The sequence below is a fragment of the Macrobrachium rosenbergii genome, chromosome 55 (genome assembly GCF_040412425.1).
Source record: "Macrobrachium rosenbergii isolate ZJJX-2024 chromosome 55, ASM4041242v1, whole genome shotgun sequence".
Taxonomy (NCBI): Eukaryota; Metazoa; Arthropoda; class Malacostraca; order Decapoda; family Palaemonidae; genus Macrobrachium; species Macrobrachium rosenbergii.
Window position 1 is genome coordinate 25570029 of NC_089795.1, and position 15188 is coordinate 25585216.

Consider the following 15188-nt stretch of genomic DNA (forward strand, 5'->3'; position numbering starts at 1 on the left):
TTCCAAATTCTAATTAAGGAAAATAAGTTGTTTGGGAGAATGTAAGATAAATGCCAGACTTTTGATAAATTATTTTTTTCTCTGTACCGGGTTTTTCGAAATTAGAGCCCACCCCCTCCACAGAACAAATGGAAAGTTATGAAGTTTCCTGCAATAGCCTATCTCCAAGTACATTATTTTAAGTTTCTATCAAGCTATTTTTCATTTTACATTTCTTATATTTTCAGACTGAGTGACGGAGTTAGATACAGCCATGGCGAATGACTCATAGGAAATCAGATGGATTGACCGAATCCGCGCTATAACCTTCAGAGAGGTCAGGGATGCTGGCGCATCCTTCATTTCATGTTCCTGGATAGCTAAATACATTAAAAGAGATGAATCCTTTGTTAATAGAAACTGGAACATAACCATATGACTGTCATCGTGAAAAGAGTGAGAATCTTGAAGGCCTGAAGTCCTTTCTCAGGAGTCAAAAGACATCATAGCTGAGGCAGTGGGTAGACCAAGAAAATCTTTATGTAAATTTGGCGCTTGAACTAGAAACAAAAAGGAAAGAAGAGTAGTTATAGTGCTGTATATCGTGAGTTGAAAAAATCTGTATGAAGCCATTTCATGTTATCAGCAAGCCCAACATCACTCAGCAACAGAGAGAAGACCGTGCATGGTTTTGTGGTTCATTTCTTAAAGATTGGGATGAAGCTGACTTTCTGCATGTTGCCGCATGAGATGAATTCTTCATTTACACAGTCAGGAAGCCAAATCATAAAAAGACATCATTTGGGCTGCAAAGTTGGATGATATCAGTGATGACGTGCGCTATCGACAAGTTGTGAAATTTCCAGAATGTTTGGAATTTTTCTGTTTCACAGCCAAACGGTTAATGGGATCATCAAAGAAAAAGGACAGTCATGGAATGGCGAATACTACAGAGAAATCTGTGCTTACTGGTGGAGTATTTTTTCCTCAAGATCCTGAAAATGTGTTATTTGTTGAAGAAGTCACATTTTTGCATGATAAGGCACCATGTTTAAAGGCTCTTCAGACACAGGAGCTGCTTCAAAACAGTGGTATCGATTTCTCCTCGTCAAGTGAATTTCCAGGTAGCTCCTGACCTTAATATGTTTGAAACATTGGTAGTTTCTAAAGGATCGTGTTGAAGCGCGCACAGTGAACTATGATGGTATACCAAACCCTCGACGACCTGCTAAGAGAGGTGAACGAAGTGCTCAGGGAAATGGAGTTTGAGTCTCAGCTTTTGCGATTTGCTGAAATCATACCCTCAAGAATGCTGCAGACTGTGGGTACAGGCAGATGGAGGCCACACAAAATATTAAATACTCAGAGAGAAACTTAAAATAAATACCTGTTCTGAATTACTTTTGTTTTTGTCCATTTCATGTGGATCTCTAAAGTTTGTTTAGCTTTTTTCAATTTTGAATCATAAATGCTTCAACTCTTACATAATATTTGTTTCATCAGAAATCCTTTGCTGATGTGGTAAATTTTTATTGTTGTCAAATATAATACCCATATTTTATTTTAACTTATAAAGTTTAACTTATATGCAAAGGGTTGGCCCTTTTGTTATATCTAGCTAAATAAAAACTACACTTTTGATATGCATAATATAGATAAAAATTTAATAATTATTTTTTGCAGTACTTCATGCGTGATTAATTAGGCCTCTATCTTTATGAGAATGATGACATCAATGTCCAAAATGTTTAATCTACCGTTTTTGGAGTGTTTTATTTCGGAATACATGCAGCCAATTGAACGTTTTTAATATAAAAAAATACTAGCAACAAATTCTTTAAACAATATAACTCATAATCTGCACCATCTCTGGAAGAACTCTGCTTAAGCAACTGCAATAGTCTCATTTGTTACCTACTCTCCTGGCCACTTTGTTTCCACATTCTGTGAGATGCTTTACGTTGCCTCACTGACAAAATATACTATATTCTTTACTCTAATATTGTGAAGCAACGTCTTGTTGAGAACTATCAAAGACTACTGTATATTCAGAAGTTAAAGAGAGTTTATAGCACTGCTCTTTTAACTTAATATGAAATCAGCCCTTAATGCTGACACTCTAAAGGTATTGCCAAAATACCTTATGTTATTATGTTAACGTTTTGTAATACACAATTTTATGCTGTCCTTTTTGTTATAACAGAACTTTGCAAAATGTAAACAGAAGTGGTGTATCAAGAAGTGAAGTGGTTATAGAAAATACTTCTATATTCAGCAAAAGCGGAATCATCTTTCCCATATTCCGTGGTTGCGAAAATGCATTACCACAAGCGATGGGACGGCCACCGTTGTGTTTTCGCATTATCAGTTTACTTTGTTGTTTAAACAATATTTGAGACACTAGTAATTTTTCCAAGGCTGAATAATTGCTTCTATAAAAGGGATGAAAAACTATAATATGGTAAAAATAGTCAAAACACATTCACACAACAACTGTTAAGGCAATTTACTTCTTCTGGTGAAGCCTCGGCACTGGAAAAAATATAAGCGAATTTAGATGAAAATATCTTTGAAAAATCAATTCAAGGACATAATATTCCAGTGTTTCTATTAGCCATGGAATCAATGAGACATTGCTGATGTTATAAGCCATGTACCTGAGCTCATAAATGCTGCTTGATGAAAAATGTGCAGTTATGTTTTACGTTGAGAAAACGCAACCATGGGATTAAGTGAGTTAAAAGACATGCATAACTTCAGACAAATATTGCTTTCCGTTAAGCCCATTGAACTATACAAATGACATATTTATAGGTATCTAAATGTAAAAGACAGTTTTAAATAAAACATTTTTATTCATAGAACTACCAATTTCCAAAAAAATCCAGTTACTTCAGAATTTCTTTAAAAGGAACGCACTCTGTGCTTAGTGGTGGTGAATATGTTCACCATGGTTAAAAACCTTAACTTGGATATGATGGAAGTTGGTGACTTGGTTAAAAAGGCGTTCATCTTGAACATGCCGATCGAATGGGTAACCATGAGGCCTCTTGTCGGGGGTAGACTCCATTGGCACCATAGTGCAAGAACTCATCCTTTGGAATGGAGATCTGCTATTGCAGCATCAGCTGCACCATCTGTCACACAGACGAAGAGATCAAACTTCATGCCATTGTGGTTACCCTTTGGCAGGAGGAAACGATTTGGCAGGCCAGTGGCGCTTTCAAAGTCATGAAGATCCAGATCACCTCCACCTGACAGAGCAGCTTCAGTCTTCCATGAGTGTTTTGAAGCTGGGGACATCATGCACAGTGACAGCTGAGTCGGTGGATTTGCGCACGATATTGTTCTTTCCAGCGGACACTGTTTGAATGAAAAGAACCATATACGTAATTTTTGATATGGGTTAATTAATAAGAAATTAAGGAAGGAAATAAACATGGCCTATATGTGTGCAAGAATCAGAATGGATATAAAAATATTAGAAATTATTTTCAGGAATTGTCTAAAGAGGTTATACTTCATTTTAGCCATTAAGGTAAATTACCCCTAAACTTATATAAAAACCATATGTATATATTTACACACATACATATACAGTATATATATATATATATATATATATATATATATATATATATATATATATATATATATATATATATATATATATATATATATATATATATTTATTCAGAGATAGAGAGAGAGAGAGAGAGAGAGAGAGAGAGAGAGAGAGAGAGAGAGAGAGAGAGAGAGAAACTAAACTTAAATGCAAAAATGATTTTAAAAAATTTTCATACTTCAGTATAAATATGGTTCTACCTCTGATGAATTGGAACTAGTGTTAGCATAGATTAATTAGTGCAAAAGAATTTTCAAGTGACTTTAAATAAGTAAATTTAGTATATCTGCTCCCTAAAAGGTTAGTTGATCAAAAAAGGATTTTCTGGGGCAAAACACTAAAAAGATATCACTTAACAATGATTTTTTTAGTGAGTACTTACGTTTTACCCAGAACCCGTCAAGCTCAATGGCGTTCCATCTGCCATCATCAAACGAGAAGTCTACTCATTGTTGTCTTCATGAGGCCAAGCGAATATTCTGATTGCTGCCAAAGTGTCAGGGTCTTTTTCATTGTTGATTTCAATGTTGTAAGAGAATTCCTTATGGTCGAGACGAGGTACATATGTATCTATGTCAACATCCTCTATGCTTTCAGTGTCATCTACAGCATTAATCAAACTATATTCAAAATCTTCAAAGTAAGTTTCTAGAGTTCCATCAATGGCAACGTTTGTAACAGAAACTCCTTTGAAATCTAATTCATCAAAGGTGTAGCTGGGAAGGCTGTCCTTGTGTTCTCTAAAGATATTATCCATATATTTGTGAAGCCGGAAGAAACCGGGATCTCGAGTAGCAGTTTCAAAGTGCTCCATAACACCTGGTGGCAAGTTATACTTTCCATGGGGATCAGCCTGACGTCCAAGCATTATATGTGCAGTGTTGTGAAGTGCTCCATAGTACTGAGAATGGGACTATACAGGAAGACTCAATAACATCACCAAGAACATCAATGCCACGGTCATTCATGATATCAATGTGAGAACCATCTTCCTGATGATATATCCATGAGCAATGGCGTCTCGGATACGGCTGTCAGTGATGATCATGTTCTAACTCTTGCAACGCCATCAACGTCCTCGAAGTCGACATCATCAGGGCGAGAAGGAAAGCTCCTCCATACTTGTAGGATGTGTGAGGAGCAAATCCATCGTGGATAGGTTTATCCCACTGCAGTTCCCTCGACTGGGTCCAAGTAGTTGAAATTCTTTCGGCATCAAAGCGACAAGTGAGTTGATGATGTACCCAGAAGAAGTTTTTCTCCTTTGCGGTCGAGTTTGTGAGAATAAGAATCCTCCACCAGAATGGGAATTCCAAATGCCAGAATACGTGGTGGGTATTCATGCCAATGTCTTCTCCAAAGTAGGCTACACGTTGTTCCTTGTTCCTAGCTGTGCCTGTGAATGAGGATTTGATTTTGGAAGGTGTCTGTCTCATCTTAGCTGCATAGGCTTCTTGGATGACTTCGGGTGTTGGTGAATAAGTGAGGTGTGACTTCATAGAGTGGAGGAAGGACAACATGTTCTGCCAGTGGAGCGTGGATAATAGTAGCATAAAGTGCATACACGAATTCTCCCTCGTTCATGCGCTCACGGAAATAGGCAGCTAATTTAATGCCCGTTACCCAGTCCTTGCAATGCATGAAGACGTCGAAAAGCATCAGAGCTTCTTCGCGGTGTCTGTCGTTGAAGAGGGAGAACCAATGCTTTGTTCCAGCAGACGGTGATCCTTGAGTTCTTTCATGAGGCGGTGAACAGCTTCATTATCGGAGGTAATGGGATGTGTCGGCCTCTGGATCAAAGGTTTTAGCATAGCCTTTATGGGTTTCATCGCGTAGGTGCTCATTCACTTTCCATAGGAGAAAGTTCACATCAGTGCTGCTTCTGAGCATTAGAAACGTCTGTTGAAAATTATAGAAAACACAATAGAGATTAGATGCTAAGCAATGAGAAATAGCTGAAGGCAATTTCTTCATTGATTGAAAATTTTGATACTTCGTACGATGCAATGGTGTCTGTTTTTAAAAATACATATAAAAATGACTATCTATAAGAAAACTTTTATAATGTATGAATCTAAATGTAAAATGTACTTTTCTGTTTTACAGAATTCATTTGCTTCATTATTATATTCTTTTAATAGGGATATTAGTCCTGCAAAATGAACCAGTCTATTATGGATTTCTTGCAAATGTTCATCAACATCCTAACATGATCATCCATAATCGTTCTTAAATATATTGTGGCAGTTTTCCCTGTTTTAGTCTCTTTACACAAGTTGAGAACATGACGTGTTTTTGGGCAAGTAATGATATGATATGAAGCTACATATTATTTAATAGTTATTGGTGATATACTTACCACTTTACTGTTGAAGTGACCAGTGTAAGATAAAATATCAGATATCCAGTAATTTTTAAATTTAAAAGAGTTCTCATATTTTGATAGTAATGAAAAGTGAAAAAGTATCAGACAATATCAAATTTTAACACTAAGTACAATAATGTTCTAAGACACTCTTGAAAGGACTTGCAGTAACTGTTATGTGACAAGGAAATCATTATAACAGCTTACAGAGCGGACTCTAAATTAACAATCACTTAAATATTTTTCCAACTACAGTTCTTCGTCATTTTAAATGTTAAAATAAGGAAGTGGTCCAAAATCTTCTTGTTTTGCTCACCTGCAGAAGCGACTGAGAACAAGGCAGCGCCTGCCACTGCCAAGAGGAGGAGAGCGGTCTTCATGATGACTGAACGCAAGGACGACTGCTTGCAAAGGCCTTTTATATACATGAATCTCAGATAGACTTTGCTCGCTTCCCCACCCCACGTGGAAAGTTCCTCCATTTTTGCATTCGCATCTGAGATAAAGTTGTTGGTGTATGCGCCAATAAAAAAGTGAATGATAATGTAATGAAGAATACAACATATTCCAATGATAACAGCTTATTTTTTTTCTCTCTCTCTCTCTCTCTCTCCCTTTCTCTCGCCCTGAAGAAATATCTTCCTTGCAGTTTTTATATATATATATATATATATATATATATATATATATATATATATATATATATATATATGATTATTATCACTTTTGTATTGTGATTCATTTATCACATAAATCACAGGTGAAAAATAAGAAATAGAGGTGTAGGTCTGACCAGTTTTCAGACTTTATTTCCAAGCCATTGACGAAGGACTGATACAGAGTATGAGAGGTCACAAATATATATTCTACAAGAACAGTTCTGACTTTATACTCTGTATCAGTCCTTCGTCAATGGCTTGAAATAAAGTCGAAACTGGTCAGACCTACACCCTGTTTTCTTTATTTTTTCACCTGTGGTTATGTGATATATATATATAGTATATATATATATATATATATATATATATATATATATATATATATATATACATATATATTTTTTTTTTTTTTAAATATTCTGCCATTCGCCCTCTCTGCATTATTTAGTAAGAATGTCATTCGAACAAAGACAGAAAAGTGCCTGTCGAAACTAAGGGCAGGGGTAGGTCTGTGTTTTTAAAAATGACCGCTTTTAGTAGCTGATAGGTTAGCATCAAGGGACCTAACCCACAGGGAGGGTTTTACCTGTTCTTGCATTCGGCAGTGTTTTGTCAAATTTTCAGACTACCGGCGGCTACATACAGGCGTACTGACGCAAACGCCGCTCTGACCTAACCTGACGCCAGTAGAGGGAGACTAACTTCAGACTAAGAGGATGCGTCGTGCTCAGTCTATCTTTATCCTTTGTCTCCTCCCCTGCCTTGTTTTACTAGTGAATCGACAATACCTGTTTTTGTCAAGAATCCCGTATCGACAGTTGCAGTGCGCAAGCAAACCACGTAAACGGTAAGTCTGAAAATTGATGAGTATCTGCCGCTTGCTAGTATCTCTTCCCTGTATTTCAAATCTTTCCATTGTTTCACCACTTTGCCACCATCTACGAGAACCTGGTATAATCATATTTCTTTTATGAAGCCTAGTGTATGACTAATTAATATTGCCTAGTGAAATTGCATAGCTATTCCCGTGCGGTAAGTAGGAATTAGGAAAGTTAAGGGTAAATTTCAGGCAGCCTTGTGTCTCGATCCCATTGTTTGGAAGAGAAATAGCCTTCCAAGTACTAAAACTGGTGTATGATATCTACTAGTACAGACATTCTCTGGTGTTATATTTTCTTATGTGAGCAAGGAAAACTGACTATGTCCGACGTTGGAGAAAATTCATAAATTTCCTCTATCACCATACATTCTTTCTTTGTCAGGACTAAGTGGAAGTAAAGGGTTTGATGTCATCCATTTGTTACAGAGTAATCCATTATCCCATACAGTTCCCGGCTTGCGGCCCAATTCAATTAAGTAATTGTTGTCTGTCTTGAGGTTAACTTAGCTGTCAATTAACAGGTTATATGTATCATTATGAATATATAGGGCTATAAATTGCATTGATTAATTAATAAACTCATCAGCCAAAGCCCATATATATATACAATATATATATATATATATATATATATATATATATATATATATATATATATATATATATATATATATATATATATATATATATATATATATATGAGAACTGCAAGCATATATTTGTGTATATTTCTCCAGATAATGAGCTAAATTTTACCTTTCAAAACAAGTTTCAAACTGAATGAAACATCCGAATATGATAGGATAATAGGACCATTCAACACCACAAGAATATCAATGTCATATAGACAAGTGTGCAGTAGATTGTGTAAAAGGAACTGTAGTGTGCAGACACATATTTACGAAAAATTGTGGACTGTTCTGAGAGACATAGTGACCTGCTAAGAAAGTTGGACACGGATAGTGAAATAAGCAGTGATGTGTACAAAATAGGAATCTTGAGAGGTAAGTATTAATTAAAAGTTATGTTCAGTTATATGTGATTAGCTCCATATTGCTTCATGATTGCACCAATCATAAGTTTTCGGTCAAAGTGTGTCTTAGCTAATGAAAAAATGAGATATTCAGAGAATACTCTAGATTGCAACTCAAAACCTTTGACTCAATAGAGGACTTTTTCAAAATGAGTAGAAAAGAGGAATTGCAGTGTATTTGAAAATATTCCCATCTGATCGCTGTATGCCTGAACAAGCGTTTGATGTAAATGATCAAAATATAAGTATTCTACATAAACTTGAGAAGATAAATAGGTTTGTGAATTAATGAATGCTAATGCAAACACAGTAAATGCTTGCACAAGAATTTTAGATAAAGTAACATTTTTCACGTTATAAACAATTCCAGTGTTTAAGTTAGATGGTGTCTTATTAGTGGATATGCTAAAAATGTTGTTTGAAAAGAATGTTTTTTTCCTTTGACAAAATGAAGTAGTGCTAGAATATGCAAAGGGAGGCAGTCACAGGTATGGTGCCTGAGCTGATTTGAAACCATGTTAGTATTATAGCAAAGTGCAACAGTGAAGATTGAGTGGATGACCAATGTGTGTAAGTGTATATATTTATATGGCAAGGTTTAAGAGGAATTCATAACGGAATAAATGTTTGCTTGGACTCAGAAGACAACAATAGAGTATAATTCTCGTTTGAATGTGTGGCAGATGGGAATGCCATTGAGCTTGACAAGTTCTGGGTAAAATGCGAGTATTTGATGAAATATCTTTATAATAATATTTTGCATTACTTCAAAGCAATAAAATCACTACTTGAAAATAAATTGTTACTAGTTTATATACATACATAAATACATACATGCACACACGAAACTACAAATGTTGTTTAGTATCACACACACACACACACACACACACACACACACACACACACACACACATATATATATATATATACATATGAAATTTTTCATATATATATATATATATGTGTGTGTATAAATGAATCTGTGATTTATATAAAAAAGATAAAATGTCTTGAGCAATAAATCCTTTGTAAAACCTCTAATATTAATCCTGTTTTGGTACTACTACTTCAATTGGGAATATCCCTGACCATTCCCTTTTATGAAGCTGTCTGCTAAGTGAATTTGATATTAAACAACATTTGTAGTATTCATGATCATATATATACATATATATATATATATATATATATATATATATATATATATATATATATATATATATATATATATATATATATATATATATATATATAAATTTATATATATTGCAAACGAGGGAAGCCTCTTTCCTCCAACCCTCCTTTACACAGTAATATAAACCATACGAATAAATATTTAAACTTCTTTTGAATCCATAATAAATAAGGAAAGCTGTGGGTAAATATTTTGCCCTTTTTTATTTCTTTCTCACCCATCCCTTGGGTAAGCTTTAACCTTCCTTTCACTGAGTGATCTGCCCTAGGCCTTAATTCCAGGTGTGGTCCTACAGAGATTAATCCTTGCCAGCACAGGAGTGACTCACAAGAGAAAGTGAGCTGGCTTATAGTATCTGGCCCCATATGCTGGTGCCATGACACCTGGGCATGAGTGACCTCGTAAGGTGACCTGTCCGGCAATCACCACATGCAAGCCCACTCTAGTCCTCTTTCATTACAAAGGGTGCCACATGGGCAGATCTGTCTCAAAGCCTCAGAATGCTCAGAGATGTTGGATGACCTATCCAGTCCTCGTTCTCTTTGAGCTGCCCCTTGCTTTCCCACATGGCTGGTCTACAGCCTGAGTTACTCCTGTTGTGACCCCCATTCATTATCACCTTTAGACGAGGAAACTCCCATCTGAAGAATGTAATGTACCTGAATTAAGGTTCTGGAAGTCAGTCATTTATCCTTATTATTTTCCTCACTATTTGATTTTATTTTCTCTGTGCGATTTACACGTGAGACCTGTGTTCATAAGTAAAGTGCATAACATAGTACTCAAGTGTATTAACCAGTGTTGCAGGATTGAGTTGCTCAGCCCCACAAGTGCAGCCCCCGATTCCCTTTAATTATGCTGTCAACTATTTAGTAACTGTTGCATTTTTTATTGCAATTAGAGTGCTTGCTGTGGAACTATCTTATCATCTTGCTTGTGCACAGTGGCCTAACCACTGTATCCCCCATTGTATTGCCCTTTGAAGTGCCCCTCCCTGTGTGTATCATCGTGGTTCTTTTCATCTACTGCATAAATGATTGTTCAACATAATTCTGTTCCATTTTCCATTATCATCCCCATTTTTCTGATTGTGTTTAATGTAAACATAATTAATTACCTGAACCCAAATGTTTACCTGGTCACCCTCATTTGAAGAAGGCCCTAAGCTGACATTTTCAAATATGCTTTTGTCTGAAACTCCTGAGCTAGAAGAGATGTTACTACCAGTGGTGCCCCACCTCCATGGTAAGTTTCTGTGAATCTCAGTTAAAATCATCTCTGTGGCCTTAAATCAGCCAAGTTGACCTCAGGGGGCCAGTTCAAACCCATATCATTGGTGACTGATGCTCAGAATCTTGCAGCTGCATCATTGCAAGAACCCCGGCAGTTGCACTTGGGGGCTGACTAGCAATGCTAAAAGCTGGCTGCAAGACTAGAACGAACCTTAGTGTAAACCCTGTAAATAAACACACAGGTGAGCTCAGTTCTACAGCGTCAAAAGTGTTGTTATTTTGTACTTTATATTAGGCACGAATAAAAGCTTTACTGTAAAATCAGTGTTGGGAATCTGTTAGACCATGCATGCAAAATTAGTCATAGTGAAGAGAGTGCATTAACCAATCCACGAGCTTTGTTTTGCTAGCCTTACGATAGTTCTGCATGTCTTAACTGATAGGTAGCTACGCAAGTGACGTGAATATTCAAGTAATAAAACAGGAATAGTGACTGTATTTCCTTCCCATCTTGTCCCCAGACAATTAACTGACGTCTCGGAAATTTAGATAGCATATTTACTGGGCTGTGAGTAAAGGCCCGTCCAACAATTTTCGTCTGTTGGATTACATTTCTCTCTCTCTCTCTTCTCTCTCTCTCTCTCATGCATGATAGGAAGCGCTAGATTCCGTAGAGCCCCAGAAAATTTGCCCATAAAGGTAATGTCGCTAGAAATTTGGAATTTAAATAAATGAACCCGCAGCATGTACACAAAGTCCCCTTTTCCATTCATTTGTAACAGACCATAAACCAGTAAAACTTATGCCATTTCATTTAAGCGCAATAAGCCTCCTCAGATGAGAGAAAGAATCCTGGACTTAGCCCAGATGACTGCAAACATGTGACCTGCAGCCCATCTTAACAAACTCCACGTAACGTGCTCTCAGTCTTGACAACACTAACCACACAACCCAAGCGAGGCAGAGTATGAAGTGGGTAACTGATCATGGCAAAGCAACCACAGGTCTAGTAGAGTAAATTAACTTTTTTCTTTCTGCACACATGATCCTTTTAGGCAGCTTAATCCTGCCTGGTGCATGGTAAATTATGCATGGTTATACTTGTGTCACACAAATTCTATGTATTAGAATAGACTTATTTTTCCTCATCACCTCTTCATTCATTTCCTTTGAACAAACTAAACTCCTTAACTTTGTACATATGGTTGCAGTCATGTTCATTAGTGACGATACTGTGTACTTTGGATTATCGTTCACAAGTGAAAAGAATTATTTTTGATTTTTTATAAACTTATTTGAATTATAAGAGCAACACAGTACATATATTAATACTATACATAATATAAAATAAAATAAAAATCTTCACTACTAAAAGTTTGCCTTTCTGGACATTATACACGAAATAAAACGAAACATTCTGAAATGTGAACGATAACATCAGGCTGGCAAACTACACGCAATCTCCCGAAACAATAACAGCACGAGAAAATTGCACCCTGACTGAAAGGTTGGCACGCCTGAAAAGCCGCCAAAGCAATGTGCAACTTGTCACGTGACACAGTGGTGGTGCTCCCTGCTCAGTATTTAGCCTACTTCGGCTGACCTGACTTCACGTTGTGGATGATGGGAGCATCTTAAGGACTTAAATAAACCCTGGAGCCAAAAGACAAGAAACCTCATTAGCTATACGGAGAGTCATAATAGAACTGCATAAAATAATATCCTCCCCTATAGAAATTAGCTGCATTAAATATCAGTCGGACAACAGTATTCAGGTGGATCAAACGGTTCAACGAAGAGGAGAACTCTAGAATCAGCCTAGAAAAGGTCGACCCTGGGATGCACTACTAGAGAGCAGGATGAACAGATCGTTACAGTTATCTCACAGCCTAAAAACTGCTGGGAAAGAATCAGGAATTAGGTCCTTCAAATTCTAATGTTACGGTGAGAAGGAGATTACATAAACTGGAATTCATCACCGCAGACCGGCAATCAAACCCTCCTGTCTCAAAATCACCAAGAGCAACGAGTAGCTTTGCTCTTCAGTATCTACCGTTTGAGCTCAGGATTCTGGGATAACGTTATATGGTGTGATGAGAAGACTTTTAAGGCGACGATCATGGTATACCCATCGCTGGCGACCTAATAAAACAAGGTAAGTAACCAATACCACAGTTTTCATGTAGGCTTAGGCCTATGTATCGCGAACTTTCTTTACTACACTGATTAAATACCACAAGTGTAAGTAATTAATACCAATAGTTTTCTTGTAGGCTTAGGCCTATGTGTAACATGAACTTTTTTACTATATTGATTAAATAACTGCAAGGTAAGTAATTAATACCAATAGTTTTCATGTGGGCTTAGGCCTATGTGTAACATGAACGTTCCTTACTACACTGATTAAATACCAACAAGCTCTCCTTAAAATATAACTTTTCTTTTGCTTTCAAGGATAACATTTCAAGCCTATTGAATTCTAACGAATTACCTATCGAGAGTGAGAAAAACAATCAATATCAATGTAAATTCTTTATTGCTCATTTTTATTAATAGACTATTGGTGATATTCAGCGTTGATATTTTCTTCTGTTTACTTGTGATAACATTTTTTGTGTATCCAATCTTAGGTTCAATAAAGAAAATATTCAACTGTCGCGGCGAAGTGGAAGAATTTCTGCAGGATTATGGGATGGATGGTGCGTGTGGACCAGGGAACTGATTCCCATCGACGAGCGTTTAACCGGACAGCAATATGTAGAAATTCTGATGAAGTCCTGATCCCATCAGTGAGGAAACTTCTACTACCGGGTCATTTGCCAGTCTATCTTGTAATGGACAACTCTTCTGTTCATAACTCGAAAGTGGTCAGCGAATGGTTTGCTGAACAGAACAAATGTTATACGTATAGACTGGCCAGCTAAATCTCCTGACCCCAATCCGATAGAAAATCTTTTGGGGACAAATGGTAAGTGGGAATGATACTGGGACAATAAAAAAACAAACCTGCACTGATCAAACACTGCCTATCTGTGTGAGCTAAAGACCGAAAAGAGGGATGAATAATTATTGTCAAGTTAGTAGATTCAATGCCAAAATAGACTAAGAGCTGTGCTGATTGACAATGATGGAGGTCATACAAAATATTAGACTAATTTTGTTATTCATATTTATGTCATAGATTAATAATGTATTATTTCATCTTTATAAAAAAGGGAAATTTATTTACTTTTATACCAAAGGAATATTAATTCATATTATACCAAAGGAAATATAAATTTACTATTACTTTTATTCACTATCATAATGTGTAAGACACAGTAGGAAAATTAAATTATTTGACGAACTGTTGTTAACTGTGAAAGAAAGAGAGACTATTTTTATGCTTCATATTTCCGTTGTGTTCTTGCGATTGCATGAAATATAATTTATATTTAGTTTTTAGGGGCATTTCACGTTTCATAATTCATTAAAATCTTATGTGAATTATTGTTTCTATTCCTTTATCCTTTATGATTCAGTTAAATAACAATAGACTTGCATCAATACTTATTATATGTAAGGTAAGTAGGCATTAAGCCTACAATGAACAACTTTAATACAAACAAATGTCAAGGACCAATAGGCCTAGTAATGTGATTTAATTCAAAATGAGAGCTGAATAGTGAAACTATACATACTTAATAACGCAAAGCTTTGCTTTTGTTATTTTTGCTTTTACTTTAACTTTTCAAGTAAAAACATAGAGCCTGAAATCACTGAAGTAAGCCACTACGATAAATTAGAAAGATAACGTGTCCCTTTAAATCAGTGACTCTCTCAGCAATCAAAGCGCTCAGGCACCCTCCATGCCAGTGCTGATGTTGCTTATGTTGGACAATTTGTCCGGAAAATCTAGATTGAGAGTATCGTAAGTTTTGAATGTGACTGTACAATTCCTGCGTAAGCCCCCTCTACTGCATGAGCCCCCTGACCCAGTGTCAGTTCTTCATTGGATAGGTCGATATCATACTTGCCTAGCACTCGCCTAGGCCCACGTTCGATTCTCCGGCCAGCCACTGAAGAATTAGAGGAATGTATTTCTGGTGTTAGAAACTCATTTCTTTGGTATAATGTGGTTCTGATTCCACAATGTTGTAGGTCCTGTTGCTAGGTAACCAATTGGTCCTAGCCACGTAAAATAAGTTCCTGATCTCGGGCTAGCCTTAGGAGAGCCA

General features: G+C 36.4%; 1 pseudogene; it reads right to left on the reverse strand.

Annotated features, from left to right (window-relative positions):
- Window positions 1-2818: 2818 nt before the first annotated feature.
- On the reverse strand, window positions 2819-6349 carry LOC136835700 (hemocyanin subunit-like; annotated as a pseudogene).
- Window positions 6350-15188: the final 8839 nt, after the last annotated feature.